This window comes from Brachycentrus maculatus, unplaced genomic scaffold, assembly GCF_059751285.1.
Source record: "Brachycentrus maculatus isolate JH-2025_06_01 unplaced genomic scaffold, ASM5975128v1 h1tg000358l, whole genome shotgun sequence".
Lineage (NCBI taxonomy): Eukaryota > Metazoa > Arthropoda > Insecta > Trichoptera > Brachycentridae > Brachycentrus > Brachycentrus maculatus.
Genome location: NW_028281107.1, coordinates 59,268 through 87,139, shown reverse-complemented (window position 1 = coordinate 87,139; position 27,872 = coordinate 59,268). Strand labels below are relative to the sequence as shown.

General features: G+C 30.4%; 1 protein-coding gene across 1 annotated transcript in view; it reads right to left on the bottom strand.

Annotated features, from left to right (window-relative positions):
- The window catches only part of LOC148303642 (uncharacterized), a 384,039-nt gene that overhangs the window by 306,580 nt on the left and 49,587 nt on the right, over window positions 1-27,872 (bottom strand). The gene's annotated exons all lie outside the window — the stretch shown is intronic.

Genomic DNA, 27,872 nt, shown 5'->3' with positions numbered 1-27,872 from the left:
TATTTGTTCGGGAATTGTACAGCTTTACATTTTAAAAAGTATATAATAAAAAATAGTTACACCAACAATAAAAAAAATTATATTACATTTACAAAAATAGTTACATTAATAAAAATAAAGCCAATTAAACAATTCCTCATTTATGTTGTAATAACTATTAAAACATTAAAAGATAAAAAAAAATTATGAGTGGGAGTGTGTGCGTGAGGAAAAGAGTAAAAGGGTAAGGGTATGGTATAAAAAATAGGATTTGTAGGAAGGAAAAGAAAGAAAAAGAAGGAAAAATCTTACTTTAATACATTTTGGAGGTACCGTTCTGTAGGTCCCGGATTCGATTCAAAGGGTTGGTGGAAAAAAAGTGAAGTTTTACACATTATTATTTATTTAATATTATCCTGGTCTGGTCCCTTAAAGGACGAGAGATCACCTTGCCTACATGTAAGTAACGATTAAGGTAACACTGCGTCAATACGATGCTGTCCCCTATGCACAATTGGATGCGGATAAGGGTAAGAAGAGAAAGAAGAGGAAGAAGATGAGTCTGGGTATTTGCAGGGCTGATAAGTCTTAATAATATGAATATCATATTTTCTTTCTATGCCGCGATATCAAATCGCTCACTCCTTTTATGAACGACAGAAATCAAAAATCGACAATTTTCAGTTGTGCGTGTTTTCGAAAAGCCTAATAACTGTACTATATCCCAGCAAAAGAGGCATATTTTTAACTTAATATTTACCCGCTACAGGGCAGAAAGTGTTGTTTTTTAATTTTGAAAAAAATGTATTGTTTAATTTTTTTTTAATAAACTAAATATTTTTCGAATTGAGAAAATACCTTCAGGTTTAACTTAAAAATATCTGTTGCACAGTAAAAATTTCAGTTAGTGGTTTGATATATTTTTTTAATACATTGTATTATATTTTTAAACTTTAAAAACGATCTCCTGAAAAAGTTTTTTTTTATTTATGACGTTCTTGAAAGGAGTGAGCGAAATATGTAAATGTTTTATAGTTACCGAAGAAGCCTTAGATAATGGATCGATAATCGGCTCGCCACTGTAAAAATATGAATACATTGTATGTATTAGGAGAGTATGGGGTTCGAAGGGGAGTGGGCGTGACCGAGTGTGATTTAATTAACATAATGGCGTGCCATCGAATTAGTTTTCGCTCCAAGTCCGCATTATCCACTGTAAGCGGACGGAATCCATCCGAATACTAATCCGGCCCGATGCCCCGATACTTAAATGTAGCTAAATATTTCATTAGCACAAGCGCCATGAACTCGATTAGGTCAAGGAAATACACCTAATGGAATTAAATACGCAAAAATAAAACAAAATGTCACATTTTGTTTGGCTGTAATGTATCACTCTCCTAGTTTACCAATAATTATTGTTTTTCGTGTTTATATTTTGTATATATATAAAAATGTATATTTATATAAATAATATATATATATATATATATATATATATATATATATATATATATATATATATATATATATATATATATATATATATATATATATATATTTATATATATTTATATATATATATATATATATATATATATATATATATATATATATATATATATATATATATATATATATATATATATATATATATATATATATATATATATATATATATATATATATATATATATATATATATATATATATATATATATATATATGTGTGATTTGAACTTACCCTAAATCAGTGAATAGAAAACGCATTAGTGTGGTATATTCGCTTAAATGTAGCATGGTATACTCCCATTTCAACTGCATTCAGTCTACTTTCATCTTGCTTTTTCCAACTCCATGCTTCTCTTCCATCTGTGACATTGATGGTTGAAATTAGTAAATTTTGCAGAAACCTTAACGAAATATATGTAATTCGTCTTATCCTTTTTATCGTGCAAACGTTCAAAATATTATAATACATCAACTCTCTACATCTTAAAACCTGTCGATAGCGGAGAAAAGTCTGTTAACCTCATCATCTAGTATTTCCAGCGCTTTAGTATTTGTTTTCTTCTACCCACACCCTCTACTTTTCCAACCTAACCTTACATTTCTCGTTAAATATCCTCTATTATCGCTACTTTCTATGCGTACACATTTTTTCAGTCACTCCCCGTCACTGCCAGTGATTCAGAGCCGTCTTTTTCATTTCAGTTTGTTAATTATATTCCTGAAAGGACACACGAGTGATTAGGTCCGAAGCGCCTTTATCAGAGACACCCGATTCGGGAGACTTCCCTACCGTAATCCCAGATAAACGAAATTAGGTTTCATTAACAACGTTATATTTTCAATTAGCCCTCATTCAAAGTGACACGACAAACCAATACATGGATAATCCCACGAATCGATCATAATGGAAGTCTTATAATATATCAGAATATCATAATGTTTCCACACTGCTTAAGAGCAGCGTTTCTGAACCGTTTTGAAGTCTGGAAGCACTTTTGATCATAAGGAAAATTCGCGGTATACCAAAACTAAAGATCCAAAAAACATACAAAGATAATTTTTATTAAAAAAACTGATTATTTTATTACAGAAAAGTTAAAATAACATTATGTTTTGAATATTGAAATCATTAACTTTGTGGATCATATTGATATATTATTTGAGAAATAAAAAGACTTTGTTTTTTGATCCACTCACATTTTTATTAACCAACTAGTTTTGGCAACAACCTGTTGTTAATACATCTTTGCTTTGCTGGCCGTACTCGCCAATATTTTGTTTTGAATATTGAAATCATTATAGTCATAAATTGAACCCTGAAGAAGACAACAAGCTGTTGCCGAAACTAGTTGGTTAATAAAAATGTGAGCGGATCAAAAAACAAAGTCTTTTTATTTCTCAAAATAATGAAACTCCCTTCTTCCTTTGCCCTCCTTATTATCGTCTTTTGTTAATTTATGTTTCTTTTTAAATGTCAATTTGTAATTTATGTTTTTTTAAATGTTCAAGTTCTATCTGCCCACTGATTGCAAACGGGTATATATGGTATCAAACGTTTTGATCAATATCACTAGTCCGTCTTTGGTCGGTTGGAAGATATTGCTTTTTAGCAATAAGCCCGCCAATGTACCTTTTATTTTCTGTACATGAAGTTTAAATAAATAAATAAAATTACATTAATTTAAAAAAAAACATGAATACTCCGATGAAACTTTTTGCGGCGATAATTATTTAATGTGACACCTGAGCTTGTCGGCTTTTACAAACTTCAGCGATATAGCTACTCTCATTTCGTCATGCAAATTGCTAAGCCAAGAGTCACAAATCCTTTCAATGAAACTACCATTGATGGTGCACCGTCTGTATAAATTCCTACACATAATTTCCATGATATTTTCAATTTTTCTAAGTATGATGATTTAGAATCAAATATATATTGACCGCCGTTGCGAAGTGAGCGCACACAACTTCACTTTGCAAGGGTGCTGCCATCTAGTCATTATATGTGCAACTCAAATCGCACAGCAAATGAGCCAACATTAAATTTTGGTTTTCATAGTTTTAAGGAAAACTTGCAACAAATTCGCAGAGCACCGATTAAGGACCACTGCTTTAGACGTTCGTGTTATGTCCCTAATATATTTCTCTCGGTCGAGCGCTGTGTATGATATCTGTATGTGTATAGTTTTAAATATTTTTCCACAAAAAAATCCTTGTAAAGTCTGTGATGCTTTGCACAAAAATATATTTTTTAAAGTAATAACCCGCAAAACCCCTACTTTAAGAGGCTTGTCTGCAGGTAGGATAGTAATGATAGGGAAGGTAAATGTAAAAAAAAAAATCACAAACACCCAGATTAATTGAGAATAAACCTTTCTTCAATCAATTTTGCAATCGGCGGGAATCGAACCCACGACCCCAGTTTCGCATTCGAGCGTCTAACTAACTACGCCACGGTGCCTGTCACTTAATATACGAATAAAATTTGTCACCAAGGCTATCTGTCAACTCGCTCACTCCTTTCAAGAACGTCATAAATCAAAAAACTTGATTTTTCAGGAGAACGTTTTTAAAGTTTAAAAATATAATACAATGTATAAACTATAAATATTAAGCCACTTATTGAACTTTTTACTGAGCAACAGATCTTTTAAGGTAAAACCTGAAGGTTTTTTCTCCATTTAAAAAATATTCAGGATATTCAAAAAAATTATTAAACAAAACTTTTCCGTCAAAATGCTAAAACAACACTTTCTGCCCTGTGGCGGGTAAATATTAAGTTAAAAATATGCCTCTTTTTCTGGGATATAGTACATTTTTTGGGCATTCCGAAAACATGCACAACTGAAAATTGTCGATTTTTGATTAATGACGTTCTTGAAAGGAGTGAGCGAACTTTCTACCGTTCTAAACTTTAGTGTAAATCTGATCGTATACGCTTATTATTACAATTAAGATTCAACAACATCAATCCAATACAGTACTACTAGAAATAGAAAAAAAAACATAAATATTTGCATGGTTTAGTCAAAATAATAAAAAAAACATGTATTTTTTACGATAAGCCGTTTAAAAATAGATTTAATTGAAATTACAGGGCCAAAAACTAGAACAACAATGTAAGTGGTTTATAATGCTTAAAGCCTTCCATATCACGATTATTTTATATGAACTAACGATTAAGATCCCTTTAATTTTCAATAACAATGATTACACAGAGTTAACGATTGCCCAATCAAGGGTTAACACTCGACACGGAACAAACCATCTTAGCACGTCATGTAATTAACCGTTTATTTCGTAAACACTTCAACCCTTTCGCACCTCAAACTTATTAAATAAAAATAAAAACAGAAAATTAACGTTACAGTTTTTTAATCATAGTTTCTGGTTCCTGCTTTATTTTGTTAATAACTTCTTAAAATTTCCAAAGAATAATATGGTTGAAAATACACTTTAGTGCTGAAGAGTGTATTTTTGTGCCCAAAAATGTTCAAAAACAAAAACGTCCTAAAATTCTCAAAGAATACGGTTGAAAATACAGTTCAGTGCTAAACAGTGTATTTTTGTGTAAAACATCTGGGATTATCGAAATTAGTCGAGTGAAATAATCGTCAATTAGTTTAAATTGAAGTATTTAATTTTTAATAAGTAAGGCAAAGTGATTGGAATATGGCAATGAGTTGAAGGGTAGAGAAACAAAAAAAAAGATATGATGGACAGTTGAGGTTCAAAGGATATATATAAAGTGATGTTCATAATATAGAAATAAATTATTTTTTATCATCTCAGCATAGATGAAGAAGAATATGGAAGTCTTAGCATTGACAGGGCTTACAACCGTCATTGGCTGGTTTAAGTGATTCCTTAACACACGTGTAACATTCACCAATTCTACCCATGATTGATAACCACACTATTCAAATTCTTGGATCTTCTAGATATATTGAATTAACTTAAAACACAGTTCTTGTATTCAATAGACTTCACGAGAGACATTTATGCTAGGACGAGGCAAGCTTTTTATTAAGCAGAAACTCTTTCATTTGTATGTGAGGTCCGAATCCTGGATTATATTTATATACTTGAGAACCGCTAGAAAATTCCATTTTCATTTTTTATTTTAGCTTATTATTGACAAGTTAATTTATTTACAGCGGAAATGAATTAAGTGATCAAATTATAAGCGAACGTTGTAAATAGAAATAAATGTTTCACCTAGATAAATTGTTCGAAATCTTATAAATCTAAAAGGGTAATTCCATTCCCAGTCCTTCCCTTTTCTTGTTTCCTATCACTGTCATCTCCTTTTCTCTTTATCCCATCCTTGTCTCATGTCTCTTCTTATATATAGACTTTTCTTATGCACAGGTATGAAGAACTGTAATTGGTACTGATTTTTTTTGTATTCTGATTTATCATATATTGTAACTGTTGTTTTTCCTTCTAATAAAATAAAATAAAAAATAAAATAAAATAAAATCACTTAGAAAGCACATTGTAACAAAGGGTTAACAGCCCCTAACATCATGCGAAGAATTCATTACAATATCGACAGAATGATTAGCAACCTTTATTCCTTCAACAATGAACGATGGGGGTTGGTTTTTAACCGGAAATCGACTATCATCATAGCTGTTGTTGTTGATTAGGTTAACCTAAAAGTGGCAACGTTTGTAAGTATTTAAAAAAATTAATTTACAACATCTTGAGTGTGTCCAAATACTTGTTCACAAAATCTGGATTATCTCCAATTACAGGACTTATTTTCATATTATTTTTTGACATCTCATCAAAGATGAAGAAGAATATGGAAGTCTGGGCATTTACGGGGCTGACGACCGTCATAGGCTGGTTTAAGTGATCACTTTACACACGTGTAACATTCACCAATTCTACCCATTATTGACAACCACACTACTCAAATTCTTGGAAGTTCTATGTATATGAACCAATTTAGAATCTTTGTTCTTGAATCACTAGAACTTCACTAGAGACATCTATTGGTGAGATGTAAAGAAGCTTTTTTATTAAGCAGAAACTCTTATATTAGTATGTGAGATCCGAATCCTGGATTATAATCACACTGGATTATTATTCCCGTAAATGCCCAGACTTCCATATTCTTCTTCATCTTTGATGAGATGTCAAAAAATAATATAAAAAAAATTAACATCTTGGTTAAAAGTAATATTATATAGATCGAAGCATTATCAGAACAAACAAAAGATTTTGTTTTGGAATTGTAAAATTAAATTCGTCCGCCTCCGTAGTGTAATGGTCAGCATGCTCGCCTACCGTTCTGGAGGTCCCGGGTTCGATTCCCAGGGGGGTTTAATAAATATAAGTGATTTTTTCACTGTAATATTTATTCAATATTACACTGGACTGGTACCTGAAGTGGAGGGCTGATTACCTTTCCTTCATGTGTAATCGATCGAGATAACACTGCGTTTATATGAAGCAGTGCCCTGTGCACCATTGGGGTGCGGTAAGGGATTTATTAAAATTAAATAAATATACTTTTTGATATCTCAGCTCATCTCAAAGGTTAAGAAGAATATGTAAGTCTGGATATTTACAGGGCTTATGATCTGGCTTACGCTGGTTAAAGTGATCACTTTGTACATGTGTAGCATTGTCCATTCTACACTCATGATTAACAACCACACAACTCAATTTTAACGAACTACGGCTTATGCAACACCGCTTATCATGACCCTACTCAGGCTTCAACTTTTCAAGTTTTATAGCCTACTTATGAGTGGATTTACTCTTTATGTTTTTACTATAATTTCATGTAATTCATGAGTGAAGATTCTAGGCAAAAACGCTCGCTGGAAGAAACAAAGGAGAATAGCGATTTGTATGAAAAGTGAGTGCATAAACGTAGAAAATACGCTGGTTGAAGTGATCACTTTATACATGTGTAGCATTGTCCATTCTACACTCATGATTAACAACCACAAAACTCAATTTTTACGAACTCACACAAACGTTATGTCATATAATTCTCACGTCGCTTCATGTGTGAGTTCGTGGCAGTATCTATAGTTAATTTGAGTAAGATTTTTTGTTAAGCAGAGACCCTTACCGAATATTTTTTTGTATTGAAAATGAAATCATTTATAATTCGACTGGTTATTTTTTTTACAATATTTTTGATGTGTCCAAACCCGTGTTAAGCAACCTCTTAAGAGTTATTTTTACGTTTTGATATCTCAACAGAGATAAAAAAGAATATGAATGTCTGGATATTTACCAATGAACTATTTTAGTTTTTAAAATAATTCCAAAGTAGAAAATCTCAGATTAGTGAACAAGGATTTGAATGCACCTAAAATGTTGTGAGGAAAATAACTAATCAAATTAAAATCTGCATACAAAATAAAATTATATTTTCAGACGTCTCCCAGTATGTAAAATAATTCGGTAAGAATCTTGCATATATTTAAATAAAAGGATCTCTTTTTTTACAACATTTTGAGTGTGTCCAAATACTTGTTCACAAAATCTGGATGATCTCCAATTACAGGAGTTATTTTCATATTATTTTTTGATATCTCATCAAAGATGAAGAAGAATATGGAAGTCTGGGCATTTACGGGGCTTACGACCGTCATAGGCTGGTTTAAGTGATCACTTTACACACAAGGTTTCTAAATTGGTTCATATATAGGTATAGAACTTCCAAGAATTTGAGTAGTGTGGTTGTCAATAATGGGTAGAATTGGTGAATGTTACACGTGTGTAAAGTGATCACTTAAACCAGCCTATGACGGTCGTAAGCCCCGTAAATGCCCAGACTTCCATATTCTTCTTCATCTTTGATGAGATATCAAAAAATAATATGAAAAGGATCTCTGCTTAATAACAGCTTAATAAAATCAACCATAGATACTGCAGCGTGTAGTTGTCAATCATGGGTAGAATGGTGAATGTAAATTATTATAAAGTGATAATTTAAACCTGCCTATGACAGGTCGTAAGGCCCTGTAAATACCCAGACTTCCATGAGCTTCTTCATCCTTGTTCAGATGTCAAAATGTAAAGATAATATCCACTCACCTTATTGGGTACTCGTCGACCCATTTTAGCAAAGATTTGCGATAACCCATTCCATAATTCGGCACAAAATGGCGAATAAGCTGGTGTTAAGTCCCAAAAAAGGGAGCTAATTCCGATCGTTTTGTTTACGGGTGAACTTTTGCATGGAGAGGGTAATTTGAATTTTCCCATTCCTAAATAATTCAGTTTAATATATTTAAGTTTAAGTAAAAAAGCGGCGATAGGTACAATTTAATTAATATGAATTATTATAATAAGCATTTTATAATAATAATATGATAGAGATCAATTCGCTCACTCCTTTTAACAACGTCATTTATCAAAAATCGTAAATTTTCGGAATGCACAGAAAATGTACTATATCCCAGCAAAAGCGGCATATTTTAAACTTAATATTTACCCGCTACTGGGCAGAAAGTGTTGTTTTGCATTTTTAATAAAAGGTATTGTTTTATTATTTTTTTAAATATTCTAAATATTTTTCAAATGGAGAAAAAACATTCAGGTTTTAGCTAAAAAAAACTGTTGCACAGTAAAAAGTTCAATAAGTATCTTGATATTTATTTTAAATACATTTTATTATATTTTTAAACTTTAAAAACGGTCTCCTGAAAAATCAGGTTTTTTTTTATATATGACGTTGTTGAAAGGAGTGAGCGAATTGTTTAAACTTATAATTAAACAACATAGATGAAAATGTAAGAATATGCTGGTTTGAGTTGGTTTCATCACGTTATACACGTTTAACGTTCATCATTCCACCCATGAATGACAACTACGCTACTCAAATTTCAGAAGTCATATAGTCAATTGAAAACACATTTTTTTATTAATATATTTTTTAAAGTTTTGTGATAAAAAACATTAAAAATACGATTTTTATATGTCTTTATATATGTTTATCAATTTAAAAAAAAAATAGATGTTTAAAACATGTATGGAGTATTTTTTTCTTAGATGTTCGTGCGTTGGGAACATACGTACAAAATTTAAGGCGAAACAGCTGTGACGTGCATAAAATTCAATAGAAATGTCAAAAATCTTATCAGCCATTGGAGACGAAAGTATCCTCGTTATTTTTAGACTTTCAATAGAAACAAGGTTGGACGAAACACAGTATTTATATAGCTTTTTTTTAATCGAGAGTAATTAGGGATCACCGAGCTTATCTCGACTCCATCCATCTTTATTTCGGCTAATCTATTTTCAGTAATTGTCTATCGTCTTTAAATTGTTAATTAAAATATACGAGAATCGTTACGCGTGACGCAGACTAGTTAAAAGAGCACAGAGGGAAATGCAATCCCTTAGACGAATGTGTGAAAGAAATGAGTTTAAAATAAAATAAAATAAAAAATAAAAAAAACATAACATCTTGAGTGTGTCCAATTAGGAGTTAGGTATTTCATTGGTTGGATGATTTCAGTAACATTAAAACAATGATAGAATGGGTTCGATGATTCACATTCAACCATCTTGGATGGTTTTATCGAAATGGTTTTCTTTCTTCTTCATTTCTTTGCACTATCAAAGTCGAACACATCCAAATCCCATGAATTTTTTTCTACAATATTTTCAGGTATGTAAATAATTTTAAAGTGAAAATTGCTGAAAGCTTTTGTATTTTTCTAACGTTATTTTATTTTTATTTTAAATTTAAGTTTTGCTTGATAAATACCACTTTTTCTTAAAATTTGTTACGACACATATTTCGATGCATTCCGTATCATTTTCAAACACCGTGTTTAATACGGTATTGGAAAATTATGCGGTACGTATTGAATCACGTGTCATAATACATTCAAAGAAAAAGTGGTTATTTATTAAGTAAAACTTTGATTAAAAATGGACAGGTATTGCCACAAATCGCCAAATCAATTAAGTTTTTTTTTCGCAGTTGTTTTCGCATTATTATTAGGTTTTTTTTTAAATATTGTGTTGATCTTTTGAGTTAGGTTCTACAGCAAATCAAAAAATTACTATTGACCTTTTGATGAAGTAGCATTCATCAAAAAGTCAAATTTTGCGTATTGACGGTTGGATGGTTTCGGTCCAATTGTAGGTTGGAAGAAACAATATATTTTTTTTAATTATCTAACGTCCAAGTGACTCTGAAATCTAGCTACATGACCCTACTCAGGCTTTAACTTTTCAAGTTTTATAGCCTATGCCTACTCGTGAGTGGATTTACTCTTTATGTTTAAAGTTACTATAATTTCGAGTGAAGATTTTAGGCAAAAACGCTCGCTGGAAGAAACAAAGGAGAATAGCGATTTGTATGAAAACTGAACGCATAAACGTAGAAAGTGGGTCAAATGTAATGGTAGAAAGTATGCATATTCAAATTTGCGAAATACACAATGATATCCTCGAAATAGCATGATAATATAAGTGACATAAAGAAATTAATCAAAATATAGTAGCGTTATAACCCAGACACTCCTCACGAGATTGATCAATATATCGTAGTCGTACAGGAGAAAGTGAAAGTGAAAGTGAGTAACTACCAAAACGTAAATTGTTCAGGAGGGCCATTTAAGTCACTTTTGCTTGTCAAGAAAATAAACATCAATGCAGTTAGTCGTTTTTAAGAAGTCAATTTATTATACTTTCAAGTTTAAAATCCTTTGGGATTTTTTTCAGGGCAATATTATGCTAGTAAGATATTAAATAGTCAATGATCACTTTTTTGTAAAAAATGCACTTGGTCACTTACTACTGTATGACTATGATATCCAAGAGTTTCAAAATTTGAGTAGTGTGGTTGTCAATTATAGGTAGAATTGGTGAATGTTGCACGTGTGTAAAGTGCTTTTTTTTGCTTTCTCACCCCATTATAGATAGATGTCTCTAGTGAACACTTGCATACTGTGTTTCGAGTTTGATCAATATATCTAGAATTTGAGTAGTGTGGTTGTCGATCATGGGTCGACAACCACACTACTGTCCGCCTCCGTAGTGTAATGGTCAGCACGCTCGGCTACCGTTCTGGAGGTCCCGGGTTCGATTCCCAAGGGGGGTAAAATAAATATATGTGATTTTTTCACTGTAATATTTATTTAAAATTACCATGGACTGGTACCTGAAGCGGAGGGCTGATCACCTTTCCTTCATGTATCAACGATCAAGATAATACTGCGTTTATATGACACAGTGCCCTATGCACCATTGGGGTACGGATAAGGGTTTTATTATTATTATTATTACACGTGTGTAAAGTGAACACTTAACCAGTCTATCACGGTCGTAAGCCTTGTAAATTCCCAGACTTCCATATTCTTCTTCATCAATGTTTAGATGTCAAAATATTATTTTTACTATATGTGTCGGGTTGTGATCCCGTGGTTAGTGTCGCGGACTCTTAAGTCAGAGTTTCTCGGTTTGAACCCACTCTACCACGATGTATTACCTATTTCTAATAATAAGCCGCTTAGGCTCACAGAAATAGTATGAATTTTTAATATTTGCGTAAATTATAAAAACACAAATATTTCTCCCTTTTTTTAAATTATACTAAAAATTAAAAACTAAATTCTCCCAAAAAATGTTTTTTGAATCCATCCTTGTGTTTTAAAGGCAGAAGTTGTAGGCAACTTTAGAAAGCAAAACGCTAAGAAAATAACAAGAAATAATATGAAAGGTCACAGTGAGATTGTCTGAAAACATCCAGAGCCTCAGGATACGGTAAAGGGTGAAACATTTTCACGTAAATATTTTAAACTTCTGAAAACTACGTGCCGGCATTTTTCACAATTTTCTCAAATTTTAAGCTACCCTTAGGCCTGTTTCGCAAGGGTGGAAAATATTACTTTTGGCGGGTTTAAACCTTCGAAATTGTTTGGGGCTGAAGTCAGGCATATATGGTAATTTACAACTTATTTAAATATGATATACTGTCGATCAAACCTCCTCCCTCTACCTCCTTCCCTAAATTCCTTCTTCCTTTGCCCTCCTTATTATCGTCTTTTGTTAATTTATGTTTCTTTTTAAATGTCAATTTGTAATTTATGTTTTTTTTAATTGTTCAAGTACTATCTGCCCACTGATTGCAAACGGCTATATATGGTATCAAACGTTTTGATCAATATCACTAGTCCGTCTTTGGTCGGTTGGAAGATATTGCTTTTTAGCAATAAGCCCGCCAATGTACTTTTTATTTTCTGTACATGAAGTTTAAAATAAATAAATAAATAAATAAATATACAAACATGATGAGCATCCGAATATGTGGAGTTACATGCAAAATTCATTATGAATATTGATTTATTAAAATTTATTTACTTTTATTTTAAGTTTTACTTTGGAAATACCACTATTTTAAAAAATCTTTTGTCACACGTGTTTCAATGCATTCCGCATCATTTTCAAACACCATATGTGAAGGTTATTCTAAATTTTACTAAGTAAAACCTTAATTATAAATGGATAAATTTTACGGCAAAGTGACTGCCGGATCAATTAATGAAAACTGACATATTCTTTTTTCTTACATGAACAACTTGATATGTTTTTAACTTTATAAAATAAATCAACTTTGTTTTAACTAGGTACTTTTTATTGGTACACTTTTTCCAACCGGTTTCGACAAGAACCTTATCATCATCAGGGTTTATGTACTAATTCTAAAACATTGAAATACTTCATTGTTATTTTAAACTCAGACTTCCATCTTCTTTCATATAAAAACTATAGGTATTTCATCTCAAGTAACAACACCTATAATATTGAAAAAAGATAGAAGTCTGAGCATTCCAAAGCTTAAAAAATGTTATTTTAAACTCAGACTTCCATCTTCTTTAAAATAAAAATGAAAGATATTTTATCTCAAGTAGAGACCACTATAATGTCAAAAAAAGACGGAAGTCTAAGCTTCTAAGTCCTTAATATTTTTCGATCTTCTTTTGTATAAAACGATAGATCTGAATAATATAATAATAATAATTTGGATAATTTGTATAGCGCCATTTTCGTAAAATACTATCGCAAGGGCGCTTATAAAGACATAAAAATAATATTAGGATGATGATGATAATGATATACAAAAAAAAACGATTAAATTAGTAGTGGACTGAAGTAGAAATACCTATAATATTGACATAAATAGATTGATAATTTGCGAGGAATTTATAAGAATAGTTGCTCAGCCCTGTAAAATCCGATTTGCCCTTCACCTATAGGGGATTATAGAAACTCTTATAGGATGGTAAGTTCACAGCAGTGGAATCATTTCTGTCCATAAATAATAAATGGACAGATCAGCTGTTCTCATTCGAGCTACTAAGATATTTTTATGCCAAGGCCGAGTACTCGTGTGTTGGTCTTTGAAAAATTCAGTGCATATTTCAGGGTCGCAAATGAAAATCCAATCTATCTCTGGCATACTTTTCAATGGATTCTCAATATCGGATGCGAAACACGTGTATTTTTTTAAATAATTATATTTCAACACAGATGAAAAACTACTACTACTACATAATACTACTACCATCACGCCGTTTCCAGGCAGGAGTAGGCAGAAAGGATGGAACGCCACTCTCTTCTGTCCTGACATACACTCCTCGCCTCCTCCACATCGATACATTTAGTCATACATGCCCTCCGATTACGCAGACTTTTGACACCGCCAGATTTTAGGTTCCGATTGATCTGATCGTGCCAAGTCTTTTTCGGTCGTCCTCGTTCTGTTCCCCCGCTAACATTCGCCACATATATTTTCTTAGTCATTCTCTCGCTATCCATGCGCTCCACATGTTCACACCACCATAAAGAACTCCTCCTTATCTTTTCAATTATTCCTTGTTCAGCCTTACATTCCTTTCTTATATCTTCGTTTTTAATTCTGTCACAGAATGATTTTCCACACATTCGTCTGAGGGGCGCATTTCGATTATCATATTAATTTATTTATAGCGACGATATGTACTATACGAGTAGCTACATGTTTGTTTATTCAAAGAACAAATACTTATTCTCGGCATACTTTGACATTCGCGTGTTTCTTTTCCCTTTGGTAATGTTTGCTTCTACCCTTCAGTAAAGGGAGAGCCTTAATGTGAAGGTGTCTTCAAACCTACTCTTGATAGCAGACGTGGAATTTAACAAAGGTTGGAAGGCAGCGATTGCAACACAGGGGTGGTTCGTGGGAAATTCATATTTAAAAACTTGTTTCTCTGAGCAGTAAGTACCAAACTCTTTTAAAAAAATATCAAATTTTACCAACTGTTGGTATACAAAAATGTTTGTGGCGAGATACAGGTTACCATAAATATATAATATATAAAACGTCATTAAATTTTGTTGCATATAAAACCATTTTGGTATAGAAACAATAAATTTTTCTTCGAAATAAATGTACAGTAGAAAAGAAAAGAGTTATTTTCATATTTTTTTGACATCTCATCAAAGATGAAGAAGAATAGGGCAGTCTGGATATTTACGGGGCTGACGACCGTCATAGGCTGGTTTAAGTGATCACTTTACACACGCGTAACATTCACCAATTCTACCCATTATTGACAACCACACTACTCAAATTATTGAAAGTTCTATATACATGAACCAATTTTAAAACATTGTTCTTGAATCACTAGAACTTCACTAGAGACATCTATTGGTGAGATGAAAATAAGCTTTTTATTGAGCAGAAACTCTTTTATTAGTATGTGAGGTCCGAATCCTGGATTATAATCACACACATGAGAAACGCCAGAAAATATCATTTTCATTTTTATTTTTTCAGCTTATAATTTGACCAGATAATTTATTCACAACATTTTGAGTGTTTCCAAATACTTGTTCACAAAATCTTGATTATTTCCTGTAATTGGAGATAATCCAGATTTTGTGAACAAGAAGACTCATTGAAAGGTAAGAAGCATAGAAAAAAATCATTAATAATATTATTTAAAAAAAAAACTAACAATCCAACACGCCGCTTTCCCATAAGGGTAGACAGACACAATAGAACGCCACACAAATCTGTCTTCGCAAACAATCTTGGCTTCTTCCACATTATTCATACATATTCTCATACATACCCGCCGATTATTATGACTCCTGATCTGACCACGCCCAAATATAATAAATAATCTTGATCATGTCCAGTTTTCCTCGGTCTTCCTCTACTTCTATTACCAACCACATTCGCCTCATAAATTTATTTTAAGGATCTTTTTTTACCATTCGATTTACATGCCCAAAACATATCCACACACCTTTCTTACTATAAATATTATTGTAAATACCGTAAAAAAGCACTGGTCGTTTGTATTCATATCCATATATCATTTTGCTTGTGTTTTGTGTCCCCAAAAAAACAATATGAAACAATATCTTTTGAAAGTTACAACTTTTAACTTGACCCACCCTTAATTGGGGGTGTCTGGAATATACCATAATGGGTCCCACACATGGAAATGGAGCTTCATTATGACACTGTCAGAAAATGGAACCAGAAATAGATCCGCTGTGGAACTTTTAGGGTGAAGGTTGAATATTATTTAGGTGAAAAATAATTATTATTTTTTGTCACATCTGACGATAAATTCAATTTTTTTTAAGTACTTGCTATTATGAAAACCTAGCCACTAATTTCATCGATTCCTTGTGCTTTACTTATTATTATAATTGTGGTCCCGTGGTTAGTGTCGCGGACTCTTGAGTCAGAGTTTTTGGATTTTATTTTTTATTTTATTTGTATACATTTATTTAAATCACAATTTATACATATTTAGAACTTTTTTTTGCAGAGACCCACCAAAACCTTATGTGTCTTGTCGGTGGAGTTCTTTTTCAATACATTTTTTATTGTTTTTTTACGATATCAACCACTCAAAAAAGAGAAAAAAATTAAGAATATAAACATTTTACAATTTTCATAAAATTAACTCTTTTATCGATTTCTTTATTTTGTCTTTGTTCCATATTTTATTTTGACCTATAACGTCCGTCGGCAACAAATTAAAAATGTTCGGAACGATATATTGCAGTGTTCGACTCCCATATTTATTGTTAATTCTTGGTTCGAACCCTCTCTACCACAATTTTATGTGGTTGAATGTATTTTTAATAATGAGCCTCTCTGGCTCGCAGAAATAGTATGAAATTTAAGTATTTTTGTAAATAATGAGAACACTAATATTTCTCTTTTTTCAATTTAAATACAATTAATAACAACCTTTGTCAATAAATTCATTAAATTCACAGTGTTTTACTTGTAATTATAAAAAACATTGCCACTTATATTAAAGTGCTGTTCTTCTTATTTTAAAAACCTTGCAAATAATTTTTATAATTTCATAGTGTTATACTTGTAATTATGAAAACCATGTCAAAAATTGCATTCAAACCTTGCCAATAATTTTAATACTTTCATATTACTATATTTGTTATTTTGAAAACCTTAAAATGTATTCGACTAAAATCAATTTAAAAAAATGAGTATTAGTTTTTTTTATAATAAGACTGAACACAAATACAATATATAGATTTCATAGTATTTCCGCTTTATTATCTACAAATAGAGCCAGAAATAAATCCGTGTTGAACTTTTAAGGTGAATGTAACATATTATTTAGGTGAAAAACACTTCACTTCTTTCAAGAACGTCATATATCACTTTCACTTCTTTCAAGAACGTCATATATCAAAAATCGTCAATTTTCAGTTGTGCGTGTTTTCGGAATGCCCAGAAAATGTACTATTTCCCAGCAAAAGTGATATATTTTTAGCTTAATATTTACCCGCTACAGGGCAGAAAGTGTTGTTTTTGCATTATCAAGAAAATGTATTGTTTAATTATTTTTTTAAATACACTAAATATTTTTCAAACTGAGAAAAAACATTTAGGTTTTACCTAAAAAAATCTGTTGCACAGTAATAAGTTCAATAAGTGGCTGATATTTATTTTCAATACATTGTATTATATTTTTAAACTTTAAAAACGATTTCTTGAAAAATCTAGTTTTCTGATATATGACGTTGTTAAAGGGAGTGAGCGACATGTGTTATTTACAATATTATTTTTTTTATTTAAATTTAATTTACAATACTTTGTTGTTACGAAACGTTGTTGTTAACAAGGCTGACTTGTTTTCCAACCACCACTTATTCTAGGGAGCGTTTTGAGATTATCTGTGTGTATATCACCAGAATATTCAATGGAAGCGAATTTATATATTAAAATAATAATAAATTTCACGCTTATCTGAAATTGGAGAGGCGAAATTCGATATATTTTATAATATTTTATATTTTCGATCGTTGCAAATAATTTTGTAGTTACAAAACGGATGACAGGATGGTTCTTATCGCGGTCGTACCTCGACGGGCTGAAACCTAAAGAATGGGGAATAAAAATTAATAGGATAGATAAAATATTTCTACACTTTTAGGTCAGCCTCAAAACCTCGCTCGTTGTATGTGGGTTTGTAAATATGAACCTTTCAGAAAATTAACATAGTAAAACATGCAACTTTGTATATATATTATTCATTGATCTAGCGTTTGTGAAATATTGCATGACGATTTCAACATAAAATACAACTGAATAAATAAACTGAATATTGGTATTAAAAAAAAATGACAACATTTTGAGTGTGTCCAAATACTTGTTCACAAAATCTGGATTATCTCCAATTACAGGAGTTATTTTCATGTTACTTCCAAGAATTTTAGTAGTGTGGTTGTCAATAATGGGTAGAATTGGTGAATGTTACACGTGTGTAAAGTGATCAGTTAAACCAGCCTATGACGGTCGTCAGCCCCGTAAATGCCCAGACTTCCATATTCTTCTTCATCTTTGATGAGATGTCAAAAAATAATGAACAAAAGTTATATTTTTAATTTCATTAATTGATTTGGCAGTCACTTTGTGGTAATAGATATTCCGTGGTAATGGATATATATCAATTTTTAATTAAAGTTGTACTATGTAAATATCATTATTTCTTTTAATCTATTGTGACACGTGTTTCCAAGCATTTTGCATCATTTTCAATTCATTCTATCACAATATGTTTTAAGAAATAGTGGTATTTCCCAAATTTTTTTTTAAATGGACTGATATTACTACAAAGTGACATACGAATCAATTAATGAAATTAAAGAACTATAAATTTTCTCATCAACAGGCAATATTAAACTACACTGTTATTTCATGTAATCATTTTCGTAACGTTCTGATTAAAAAAATCACTGTATTTTACATAATTTTTATACCATATTTTAAAAACTATACACATTTCATCTCAAGGTTTAAAAAATAAATTAATAACAAAAAAATGTGAGTATTCAGGATGCTAAATTTTAAAAAATGTACTCAGGAAAATAAGATTCGATACGGCTTCTTGGACGCGAAGAGTTAAGGGTAGCTAGCTGCAATGGGGTAGTTTATTATTATATTTGAAAAGGCCGTTTATCATTAGCGAGTGACACCCGAGATAAGGGAGGATGTATTCGCTGTTTATTTGGGATCCAAAACAATACGTGGGGGGGGGGGGCATTTCACCCCAGAAAAGAATCATTTGAAGAGTAAAAAAACTATCCATTATTTTTTTCAGTTCATTTTACTCTGTTGTTATCTATTTTATGTTCGCGGTGGCGCAAATTCATCACCCTATAGGAAGATGTTATAATTTGCTATAACACGATTGCTCCAAATTTCGATTGCCTGTGCTCAGTAAAGTAGGCTAGGAGTCGTAATATCCGGTGGGTATGTATGAGGCATGAACGTGGAAGAGGCAAAGGTAGTTTGCAAAGACAGAGTGGTGTGGCGTTCTTTTCTCTCTGCCTACCCCTGCAGGGAAGCGGCGTGATGGTTAGTTACTTAGCAAGTTAAGTAGGCTCACATTTCGCATTAAACATAATATCGCTCACTCCTTTCAAGAACGTCATAAATCAAAAATCGTCAATTTTCAGTTGTGCATGTTTTTGGAATGCCAAGAAAAACTACTATATCCCAGCAAAGGCGGCATATTTTTAACTTAATATTTACCCGCTACAGGGATGAAAGTGTTGTTTTTGCATTTTGAAGAAAAGGTATTTATTAATTATTTTTTTAAATTTACAAAATATTTTTCAAATAGAGAAAAAACGTTCAGGTTTTACCTTTAAAGATCTGTTGCACAGTAAAAAGTTCATTCAATAAGTGGCTTGATATTTATTTTTAATACATTGTATCATATTTTTTAAACTTTAAAAACGTTCTCCTGAGAAATTAAGTTTTTTGATTTATGACGTTCTTGAAAGGAGTGAGCGATATGTTAAATATGTTTCTATAACATGGTTAATATGCACCTCTGAAATTTCTTAATTTTGTAGATGTACCTTGAATAGAAAAAGTTTGCGGATCACTGGTATAGACCATTGGGTGCGGATAAGGGTAAGAAGACAAATAATTGAATAAATGAATAATAAAGACGAATAACGAGCTTGTATTCTACTTTTTTTTCACAATGTTGACTCAAATTATCCACCCACGATAATTCTGAAAATAAACCGAAAGATCTTTCTCTAACATAATATTCACTAGTTATAAAAGCGCTTTCAAAGAAGAAAATAACTGATTTACGTATTGTAAAAATACCTTTTTCTTGGCTTCGCCATTTTGTTCAGCTACAGCGTGACCTCGGCTCTTGTCTCTAATTAAATGGATATATCAAAAGGGATGGTTTGGAGAAGAGCAAGGAAGAAGGAGAGATAGATGAAACATAGGTAAGAAGGGGTGAAAAACAGTGGGTGGGTTTAAAAGGGTGGGAACAGTGATTAAAATTGAATAATGGATGCTTGAAAATCAGGTGGATTTTATGTTTTAAAAAACTCGTTGCTCTGAGGTATAGGTTTACAGTAGTACGATTAGTCTCTTTTTATAATATTTATTAGCTGCTATATTTTTAGATTTGGCGTTAAATTTGTAACTTTATTATAACTCCATTTTATATTATTTTTTGACATCTCATCAAAGATGAAAAGAATATGGAAGTCTGGGCATTTACGGGGCTGACGACCGTCATAGTCTGGTTTAAGTGATCGCTTTACACACGTGAAACATTCGCCAATTCTACCCATTATTGAAAACCACACTACTCAAATTCTTGGAAGTTTTTTTTTTGAATTACCTAATGCCCAAGTGACTCTGAAATCTAGCTACGGCTTATGCAACACCGCTTATCATGTCCCTACTCAGGCTTCAACTTTATAAGTTTCATAGCCTATGCCTACTCGTGAGTGGATTCACTCTTTATGTTTAAAGTTACTATAATTTCATGTAATTCATGAGTGAAAATTCTAGGCGAAAAACAATCGCTTTCTTGGATGTTCTATATATATGAACCCATGAAAAATACTTCTATAATTAGAGATAATCCAAATTTGTGAACAAGTATTTGGACAAACTCAAAATGTTATTTTCATATATATATATATATATATATATATATATATATATATATATATATATATATATATATATATATATATATATATATATATATATATATATATATATATATATATATATATATATATATATATATATATATATATATATATATATATATATATATATATATATATATATATATATATATATATATATATATATATATATATATATATATATATATATATATATATATATATATATATATTTATATATTTATATATATATATATATATATATATATATATATATATATATATATATATATATATATATATTATATATATAAATATATATACTTACAAATACATACATATTTTCATCAAACCATCAGATATCAATCACTATCCCATTAAACTGTAAACAAAACACGTGTGTTATCGATACTTCTACACTCTTCATTCCCTAACCCTCTTCGAATACCTCCCTTCTCATCCCTAGACCTTCTTCTCGTCAGTCTCGGCTGGAGTCTGTTTGCCCTAAAAAAACACTGAATATTTTTCTCTCCTCACATTAGGTTAGCTTTCTCCACCTTGTCGTTATTTTTGTCCCATTTAGACTACTTTATTCTATACCCGAATCTATTGTAGAAACGGAATCAAATATATATATATTTTTTTTTTACAAAAATGTTAATAATATTAGTATATAACTACTCACCGTGAGTGGTTATATACTAATATTATAAACAATAATTATAAACATTATTATAAACAAAAAAAAAGTAAAAAATGACTAACCACAAAGTAAATGCTTTAAATATTAATAATATAGAGAATATGGAATCAAATATATTTCCTTTCTCTCTTTGCATTGTAAAAAAAGCACAAGGAAAATGTACAGATAAATATGAAACAGGTTTACAACTTTTTGTACTGACATTTTTTGGTGGAACTGCATTTTACATAGAAAAAAAAATATTCAGCGTTCACTTTATATAATACTACATAAAAACACTACATTATGACGTCCGGTTTCAGAATAACTATTCCAACAATATCATCAGGTCAAGCTGTCAACCTGATGACGGAATGGTTATTCCTAGAAACAGTGTTAAAATATTCCAAAAAAATGGGAAAATTCTCTATTTCACAATATTTTATCTAAAGATAAACAAATCTTTGAAACATAAATGCTACCCGGAGGATTTTGCATTTTTTGTAAAATCGACTTACATGGATCTGGTGGATTTTGAAAGTAGGCAACAATTAGATGGTTCTTTTTTTTAAACCAGGGTATCTTGTTTATAATTTTTTGTGGGGCATATATAAACACATGATGTGTAGCTAGAATAAATCTTAAATAAATTAATAAATCTAGTGATAGAAGGGTAATTACTGATCTGGTCCTGTTATATAAAATTCTCAACATTTTTTGGACAGCCATGATGTCCTTAATCAAATAAAGCTGAGCGTGCGTCTAAGATGTACTAGGCAAAATCTGTATTCGAAGTATTTGTACATAATGCAAACTATGCCATGTTCTCTCCGATTCCGCGGCTTCACATGTTAGCCAATGCTTTTGAAAGTATCGATTTATTTAATTTATTTTTATCCTCCTTGAAATCTGTACTTTCTCAGCATTTCTTCTCCATGTTACAATGGATAAATTTAAACGTTGTGTTTCACTCTCTCTTGCTGCTCGCTGATAGTGTTCGAAGGAGACGTGTATTTACCAGTGCTTACTATTTGTTATTTTATTATAATTTTATATTATAAGACTATTTGTTATAAGTCTTTTTGTTTTCTATTAGTGTATTTTTATATTAGACACTGTATATATGTATTATCTTAAAGGCTTCAGCCGTTCAATAAATAAATAAAAAAAATAGAGCCAGTCAAATCACAAAGCGTTCTTCCTCTCACACCGTTTCTATAACTGCCCCTTTTGTGGTCCGGTCACGTCCCGCTGCAAATCCCTTTAATTCCTACCAATTTCCTTTGTGGGATTCCTCCTTCTTATTCATAGTGTCCCGGGATCTGTTTTTTCCCACCATTAGTAACCCTAGCCGCAAAACGCTTATCGAAATCCGTCCGTTTTTTGTTGGAGTGGTTTCTTTCCACAAAACACCGACAAAAATATGTATTCAGTTTACCCTTTCGTGCAAAAAATATCTTAATAAATATAAACATTTAAAATTTACATTTTTTGATATCTCAAAATAGATGAAGAAGATTATGGATGTTTGGTTATTTACAGGGCGTATAACCTGTCAAAGACTGGTTGATCACTTTGTACATGTCCAACATTCAATTTTTTTTTTAAAGTCATGCGCATATCATTACTCTCACAACACATTACATCTATGGATGGTCTAGAAAAGCAGATACCATTTAATTTGTATTTGTAGGATGTATGCAAGGTAACCGGATTATTTTACAAACTGGGAAACGCCTGAAATTTTTTTTTTTAAATATATTTATATTTCAATATTTTGAGTGTGTCTAAATACTTGTTCACAAATCTGGATTATCTCCGATTATAGGAGTAATTTTTCATAGTATTTTTTGACATCTCATCAAAGATGATGAAGAACATGGAAGTCTGGGCATTTACGGGGCTGACGACCGTCATAGGCTGGTTTAAGTGATCACTTACACAAGTGTAACATTCACCAATTTTACACTTTATTGACAACCACACTACTCAAATTCTTGGAAGTTCTATTATATATGAACCAATTGAGAAACCTTGTTCTTGAATCACTAAAACTTCACTAGAGACATCTATTGGTGAGATGAAATGAAGCTTTTTATTCAGCAGAAACTCAGATTGTAATTAGCTAATTTTAATAATTGCATATATATATATATATATATATATATATATATATATATATATATATATATATATATATATATATATATATATATATATATATACATATATATATATATATATATATATATATATATATATATATATATATATATATATATATATATATATATATATATTATATATATATATATATATATATATTTATATATAAATATATATATATATATATATATATATATATATATATATATATATATATATATATATATATATATATATATATATATATATATATATATATATATATATATATATATATATATATATATATATATATATATATATATATATATATATATATATATATATATATATATATATATATATATATATATATATATATATATATATATATATATATATATATATATATATATATATATATATTTATATATGTATATATATATATGTATATATATATATGTATATATATATATATATATATATATATATATATATATATATATATATATATATATATATACATATGTATTTTTATATATAAATTTATACTTTCTAATATTTAACGAGTTTCACTTTCAGTGTGCTTTCATAACAAATGGGCTATTATGGAGTTATGTCTTCCCTTGGGAAATGCGCTGAAAGGACTGGCGGCTTACAACTTGTAAAACTTGTTACTGGGTTCTTAAACCCAAAGTTCAGCGACCAAGCTGTATTGAAATCCGTAGTGCAGTGGCCGGCGCGTTTTGCTGTCATGCGTTTAGGGGTCGATACTTTACAGTACTTACCTATATTTCAGGTTCTGATTTTATGAAATACCTAATCTTGTTTATATTGAACGTGGATTTGATGTTAAAAATATTACCATTGTGGTTCGTTCGCCTTCTTTCTCTCTTAAAAATATTTATTTTTGTATAAATGTCAGACCGTAACTATTCATTTTAATGACCTGATGGAATGATTATTTCTAAACCGGTAGTCACGAATTAATTCATACAATGAATGCGGTAAAATGGTTATGGAGAACGGTAAATTGGATGCAGATTAGGGTCAGTAATTGTTTTTGGAAGATTTTTTTATTTCATATTTTTACATATTATTTTTTGACATCTCATCAAAGATGAAGAAGAATATGGAAGTCTGGGCATTTGCTTAAATTTGTTTAAATGCCCAGACTTCCATATTCTTCTTCATCTTTGATGAGATGTCAAAAAAATAAATATGAAAAATAACTCCTATAATTGGAGATAATCCAGGTTTGTGAACAAGTATAGGTACACACTCAAAATGTTGTTATTAGTGTTTATTAAAGTGATATTACACAAAGTGAACGATGAATGATAAGGAGGGTGTTATATTATCATACCACTAAATTAACAATGCTTTTAATAAACAAAATATTATCCAGGAAGGTTTATATTGTAAATATATATATATATATATATATATATATATATATATATATATATATATATATATATATATATATATATATATATATATATATATTTTTATTTTTTTTTTTTAAATTAAACACTTCAATATACCACTTTGATGAGTTTTATTTATATATCCGACTAGTTTCGAAAACTTACAGATATTTTCATCTTCTGGTACAAATTAAAACTGATAAACATTCATTTTAGTTGAAAACATCTGTACCAGAAGATGAAAACATCTGTGAGTTTTCCACTAGTCATATATGTAAATAAAACTCATCAAAGTGGTATATTTAAGTGTTGAATTAAAAAAAAATCAACATGTAATTCCACAAAGTTAATGCCGAATCAATAAGTAAGGAAATATATAATACATTGGAAAGGAATCGTTACAATATTTATTTTTTCAAGAAAAATGAGACGAGAGTGGGGTTAACATGATTTTCTGTAAGGACAAGGGCACGTTCGTGGCATATCTAATAAAGTTTAATAAAGGAAGGATATGTACGCATAGGACTCGCACGCAAACAATACGAGAGGATATGCGTCTGAATGAATTATCATGACTTGAATATTAAAACATACCCTTACTTCATCCCTTGCTTCTTATTTTGCGATAACAAGTCATTTTATCAAAAGAATAACTGTCTTTGAATTACCAAACGTCCAAGTGACTCTGAAATCTAGCTACGGCTTATGCAACACCACTTATCAAGGCGCTACTTAGGCTTCAACTTTATAATTTCTTTCATTAATTGATTTGGCATTCACTTTGTATTAAAATCTATTAAATTTTAATTAATGTTTTACTGTGACACGTGTTTCGATGCCATTCCGCGTCATTTTCAAACACCGTATGTTTGTGGCGTTTGAAAATCATGTTTGAAAAACATTTATTAAAAATGCATAAGTTTTATCGCCTATTCCTACTCTTGAGTGGATTTACTCTTCATTTTTATAGTAACTTCTACTAACCTGATTGGCCGATATGGGTCAGAAGGCAAGTTTCATGAATATATCGGAATTTGAATAAAATGCTGTTTTTAAGTATTTTTTAGCAGAGTTTTCAAGTATATAAATTTATAAACAATAAAACCCACAATTGGCATTTCAATAAACTACTTATTTTTAAATCGTTTAAAATTGGATCTGGCGTATTTTGAAAGTAGGCGACACATATACAAGCTCTGTAACAAAGTATGTATTTACATCCTTCATTAAATAACTTAAAAAAATAATAATAATGAACACAATACATAGAAGAGCTAAAAAATAAAAGTCAGTTTTATTTAAATACTTCCTACTGATTTAAGTGCATATACAACTTTATTCCCAACATTCACACTCCTTTATATATCTTTCCATCCCTAGAAAACGTGCTTAATAATGTAGTTGTTAATTTAAATAATATGATTACATTGATTTGAATACGGTTACGTGAATAAAATAACAAATTTGCATCGCGTATAACTAATGAGAACGTATTTCTTCTTTTCAGATTACAAACGGGAACAAGGAGGAGCTGTATCAGCCAAGCCGGGAGCTGTGAAGCGGAAAAACTATGAACTGGATATTTCCATTACTCGAGAGAAATTGCTTTGCGTTTTGACATAAAATTCACGTATTTTCTGAGATAATAAGCACTGCGGATAACGTGATAATAATACAATAAAAAAATACAAGTAACCATACTGTAATATTGTATTAGTTTGTTATAAAACTCACGTATCTAATTAAAAAATCCGTTGTTGCGTTTATATTTTAAAGCTACGCGAAATCAGTTGATCATAGTCATCCATAACGCATGGTCATCTTGAAATTACATATATGAATTCATTGACAATTTATCCTTCGATATCATTTGTTACGTTGTATTTCTCCAAGTCAAAAGTTGAACCAACGCGTGCCTTGTTAATGTTTTACTGAAACAACTGCCAAACATTGAATTCGCTAACATTCGAGACCAAAAGTGCAAAACAAGTGAATAATTTTCTTGTAAAACTTTCGCGGTAACTCAAACTCGTAAATTTGTTTTGTTGTAGAACAATTTCAAAGCAACTTAAAGAACAATATTGATATTAGCAAAACAATAAAGGGGTGAGTTATATCTGGATGTGTTGGTTAAAAGTTTATAAAGCGAAGTGAACTAAATTTTGAGAAAGAATTTTAAAAAACGCAGGAGAATTTAAACACGACGAATATTTTGTGGATGTAATAAATAAATCAAATCATCGAAGATAAATTAAGAACTGTGTGATTGGGTGAGATAATAGTTACGCAAAAGTGATAAATTTAAAGTGACTGATTGTAGAAGCAAATTAAAGAAATATTTAAGATTTTTGAGGATAAATCTAGATCTATAAAGAAGAACTAACAACTGCCTGGTCAAAAGAGATCGATTATACATACATTCGAAGTCAAACAACGATTTTTGAAGAAAAACAAGAGAAAAGCTGTGATCAATTTCAAGTCAAACAAAGATCTCGGAAGTAATACAGAAAGAAGATTGAAATCTCTGATACAGATCTAGACCATCTTGAAAGACCTTTCTTGCAAAGCACTATTATCCCAAAGCAATATTTTATTTGTGAAACAAAATTGTATCTCGATCTAACGGTGAATTGACATTAAGT